We start from the raw sequence: 5,785 nt of genomic DNA on the forward strand, positions 1-5,785 counted from the left end.
CTTCGACAGGTCAAACACCTCTCGACAAACCATGCGACATCCCTCTTCATACAAGGCCACCAATACTCCTTTCTTAAGTCCAAATACATCTTTGTAGCCCCGGGATGGATCGAGAATTTCGATCTATGAGCCTCCTCCATCAGTGTAGTACGCGTACCGCCCACAAACGGTACCCAGATCCGGCCCTGATAAGTCATAAGCCCTCGACTATCCGATACAAACTCAGAAACCAACCCAACAACCCGCTCTCTCTTCTGCATCTCCGTATGCACATCCTCGGCCTGTGCCCCACGAATGGCGTCCATAACTGGAGCTATCACGGTCAATCTCAAACATACATTTCGCAGTGGAGTACTCTCCTCCCTGCGACTCAACGCGTCGGCTACCACATTAGCCTTGCCCGGGTGGTACAAGATCTCGCAATCATAATCCTTTACCACATCTAACCACCTCCTTTGCCACATATTAAGGTTAGGCTGATCCATCAAGTACTCCAAGCTCTTATGGTCCGTGTAAATCGTACAACGAACCCCATACAAGTAGTGCCGCCAAATCTTGAGGGCGAACACCACTGCCCCCAACTCCAAATCATGTGTGGGGTACCTTGTCTCGTGAGGCTTCAACTGCCTCGATGCATATGCTATCACATGTCCCTTCTGCATCAGCACCGCTCCCAGTCCTAAAATCGATGCATCACAGAATACCACAAAACCTTCCATCCCTTCCGGAAGAGCTAATACCGGAGCTTCACACAACCTCTGGCGAAGCATCTCAAAGGAGGCCTGCTGCTCGGGACCCCATAAAAATGTAACACCCTTCCGGGTCAATCTGGTGAGTGGAACCGCAATCTTGGAGAAATCCTTAATAAACCTCCGATAATACCCTACCAACCCAAGGAAACTCCGGATCTCAGAAGGTGACCTTGGCACCTCCCACCTCATCACTGCGTCAACCTTGGTCGGATCGACCAATATCCCCTTCTGGTTAACGAGATGTCCCAGAAACTGGACCTCCCGCAACCAGAAATCGCACTTGGAAAACTTTGCATAGAGTTTCTCCGATCTCAAAACTCCAAGAACCTCCCTCAAATGCTCCTCGTGTTGCTCTCTAGATCTCGAATATACTAGAATATCATCAATGAACACAATCACCGACCGATCCAACACCGGCCGACATACCCTGTTCATGAGGTCCATGAACACAGTCGGGGCATTGGTGAGCCCAAAAGGCATCACAGCCAACTCATAATGCCTATAACACGTCCTGAATGCTGTCTTTTGGACGTCCTCGTCCCGCACTCTCACCTGATGATAGCCCGACCTCAAATCAATCTTGGAGAACCAAGATGCTCCCTGTAACTGATCGAATAAATCGTCGATCCTCGGCAACGGGTAATGGTTCTTGACCGTCAGCTTATTCAATTCCCGGTAATCAATACACATGCGATGCGAGCCATCTTCTTTTTCAAAAAAAGGATGGGTGCTCCCCACGGCGAGCTACTCGGCCGAATAAACCCCTTCCCCAGCAACTCCTGAAGTTGCGAGGATAACTCTTGCATTTCTGGAGGCGCAAGGCGATACGGCACCTTAGCGATAGGCGCGGCTCCTGGAACCAAATCGATACCAAACTCCACTTGCCTCACGGGAGGCACACCTGGTAACTCTTCGGGAAAGACATCTGGAAACTCACGCACCACCGGAACTTCAGCCACCGAACTCGGTCTCTCGGAGATCACTCGCGTATCCATCACATACGCCACAAAACCCTTACAGCCCTGCTGTAAACACTGCCTCGCCCTAGCAGCCGAACAAAAGGCTGATCCAGAACGTGTACCCTCGCCGTAAACCGAAAGAACTCCCCCACTAGGATCTCGTATAGTCACCAGCTGACGCTCGCAATCGATAACCGCGCCGAATCGGCTCAACCAGTCCATGCCCACTATAACACAGACATCACCCATCGCAATAGGAATCAGGTCGATCGGGAACTCAACCCCAAAAATCTCCAATACACATCCCCGGAGGACCTCCGTGGCACAAATCACTCTGTCGGCGGCTATGGAAACCCGCAGGGGCCGACTTAGTGCCCCACGACTAACACTAATATGCTGACTAAATGTCAAAGATACAAAAGATCGACTCGCACCCGAGTCAAATAACACTAAAGCAGGTACAGAATTCACAAGGAAGGTACCTATGCATAGCATAATATAAGCATAATATCTCAACACCATAAATAAATAATAAAAAGAAAGCGTACCAGCTACAACGTCGGGTGCAGCGCGGACCTCTTCTGCAGTCAGCTGAAAGGCTCTCCCCCGAGCCCTCGGTGCCTCGGCCTTCACGGGCCGACTCTCTGTAGCAATAGCTCTGATGGCGGCGGGAGCAGACCCCTGAGATGCTCCGCGCAGCAGCGGACACTCTGCCTTCCGGTGTCCGGTCTGGTTGCAGTGGAAGCACATTGCAAATCCCTTGGGGCAGTCCTTGGCCATATGCCCCTCCTTGCCACATTTGTAGCAAGATCCTGCTCGACAGACTCCATCGTGACCCTTGCCGCACTTTCCACAAGTGCGGCCCTTCTGGCTCCCGGGTCTGGGATCAGCGGGCTTGGCCCGCTTGGCTGCCGGCTGGGACTGTGCCGGCCGCCGATCCCTCCCTAGAGACTCCGCCTCCTCCCTGGCCTGAGTCTCAAGCTCAATCTCCCTCTTCCGAGCATTTGCCTGAAGCTCGGCAAATGTCCGATACGAGGAGTTCGCAGCGAACTCCCGAATATCCCGTCTCAAAATGCTCAGGTAACGGCTCATACGTGCCTGCTCGGTGGACACGTGCTCAGGGCAGAACATCGCCCTCTCATGAAACATCCTCGTAATCGATGTGACTGACTCGGTACCCTGCTTGAGGGTCAGAAACTCCTGTGTCAGACGCTCCCTCTCCACCTGAGGAACGTACTCATCTCGGAACATGGTAGTGAACCTCTCCACCAGTCCTTCGCTCCCAAGCGAAGCTGGTTCAGCGCGAACCGAACCTTCAAATGCTCAGGGGACGAGCAAGTGAAGAAGCATCCCTCCATATCAGATATCCACCTCATAGCTGCCACCGGATCCTGCGTACCATCAAACTCTGGTGGCTTGGTGTTGCTGAACTCCCTAAACAATGTCGCATCACCTCCCTGGGGTCTTGCCGTAGCAATTGCTGCGGTAGCCGCTGCAACCGCAGCCTCAGAAAGAGCGGCATAGCGCTCGTTAAATGTCTCAATCAACGCGGTCTTAATAGACCCGAACATCTCTGGTATCTCAGCTCTGATGACCGCAGCCACCTCCTCATGAATGATCTGTCGAATCTCCTCATCACTAGCTCCGGCATCCTCTGGCATATGACGTGTCCTCACCATGATCAACCTCTGAAATACAACATGCGATAATTAGACTTCACTCGAACACTCTTACATTCGACAATCCACCCCTCCTTGATTCTTGGCATCCCAAGATTCTTATTTGGACTGTGTACCGCACCGGTGCTTTCAGTAGTACGGGCCCAATACTACTGTCCACACCGTCTCAGTACACACCCCAAATCTTCCTCTTCGGATCCCAATCCCCAAGTACTCTATTATACTTAAATCACTCTGTAACAGGTCTCACACAAAGCCCTAGCTGCTACCTAATTACTCTCAACATCTCATAGCAGCTCACCCCTCCCTAGGCTAAGGCATCACAAAACAGGCCACTCTAGTCCTATTAGCAATACCTAGCCTACTCTAGCATGCAAATACATCACATTAATAATAATTATCACATAATATAAAGGTATTTTGGGAATTCACCGTTCGGGCGTTGGCTGATCGTACACACGTTTCTTCCTGGAAAATCTTTTACTCTTAGAAAATTTTGGTTTTATTTTGAAATATCTCTTCAATTCCTCAGTTTGAGTTCAAATACCCCCGAAGGTGTACCCGAATCCCTCAAACCAAGGCTCTGATACCAATTTGTAACACCGAAAATTTCAAACAAATTTTTCAATTTTTATAAAACATAATTCCATCGATATTCATAAAAACAACCATTTTAATTATCCAACAAAACAGTACAAAATCCCAAGATCATAATATCAAGCTCCGAACGTGTGTGTATACGGATCAAGCCAGCGCCTTCCCGCGGTCGTCACTATTACCTGAAACAAATAACATCAACACTGTAAGCACAAGGCTTAGTGAGTTCCCCAAAATACCACATATAACACATATTAGCCACTCTAGGCTATAACTCTGTGGGTCCGTGCACCCAAACTCTGTGAACCCTCAGGTTCTAGCTCTGATAAACATGCACCACATAAATCACATAGAAATCATGCAGTACAACACATAACATACATAGCATACAAATACTCTATCACATAACTCTGGTTACCTACTCAAGGTAAAGTATAGTGAGAAGACTCACCTCGCGTATCTCGGTATCTCACGAATCCTGGAAATCCCTCGTGCTCGATCCTCCGAGCTCTAATCCTCCTATAACATTATATGCTTCTAATTAACACTTTATATCTCTAAGGTTGACTATCAATAAGGAGTCAACACTGGTCAACTCTGGTCAACGGTCAACTCTGACCGGACTCGGCGAGTACCCAGGCGACTCGGCGAGTCTGGGCGTGTACACCAATTTCCCTGGAATCCTCCCTTGACACGTCGAGCATTCCCTCAACTCGACGAGTTCCACCTGGCACGAGTTGTGGGGCCACCACGACTCAACTCGCCGAGTCTCAAGAACAACTCGGCGAGTCCAGTTTGACTCAGTCCACCTGTCCATTCTGACTCCCCCTTGACTCACTGAGTCCACCCTTCCCAACTCGGCGAGGCCACTCACTGTGTGGTCGGGTAACATTCATGCTACTCGCCAAGTCTGTTCTTCGGACTCGGCGAGTCCGTGCCATGCACTGACTCAATCTTGCTCTAAAGGTCAGATCCAGTTCATTAATCCATAGATCCAGTCCCTCCAAGCTCATTTAGGACGTAAAGTTACAATCTTGATGCACATACAACCTCTATATGACCATATATGATGTTTATGACTTAAATACTACAACACAAGGTCAAAGACTCTATTGTCACCCATAAAGCTTGATGAGTGAGGCTCTCTGGACCTCTATGGATCCAGATCCATAGCCTCAACTCAAAGAGGGAACCAATGGGCATCAAATCATCCCATAAATGACCACCACAAGCCCTAAATTGCATCATGCTTCACTAAACAGAAAATGGTCCGAGATAATACCTCTAGAGTGATGATCTAAGCTCCAAATCCACGAAATAGCAACCTCCTTTGCTTCCTCTTGCCTAGGGTCTCCTTCTTCTTGCTAAATAACACACACAAGATCAAGAATGGCTCCTTTCTCTTCACAAATAGCTCAAGAACACAAGGGTCACTCACTGAGGGTTGGGTGAGCACAAATGACGACCATAAGGCCCTTTAAATAGGCCTCAAACCCGGAGATTTAGGGTTTCATTACACAGCGCAGACTCGCCGAGTCCATATCCTGGACTCGCCGAGTCCAGGCGCGCACCAATGCTCAATTCCGCGCCCCTACTCGGCGAGTCTGAGCTCCAACTCGCCGAGTCCCTCTCACAATATAACAAAATTAGATTTACAAGATACCTGGTAAAATCCGGATGTTACAGCCACTAGGGATAACTCCAAACAACTCCAAGAGCCAAAAATGTCACCAATGAAATATCAAGAAAAGGATTCGAAAATACCTAAAATCTGGGATGGTACAACTCTCCCCTACTC

The sequence above is a fragment of the Lactuca saligna genome, chromosome 3, assembly GCF_052625555.1.
Source record: "Lactuca saligna cultivar CGN05327 chromosome 3, ASM5262555v1, whole genome shotgun sequence".
Classification (NCBI taxonomy): domain Eukaryota; kingdom Viridiplantae; phylum Streptophyta; class Magnoliopsida; order Asterales; family Asteraceae; genus Lactuca; species Lactuca saligna.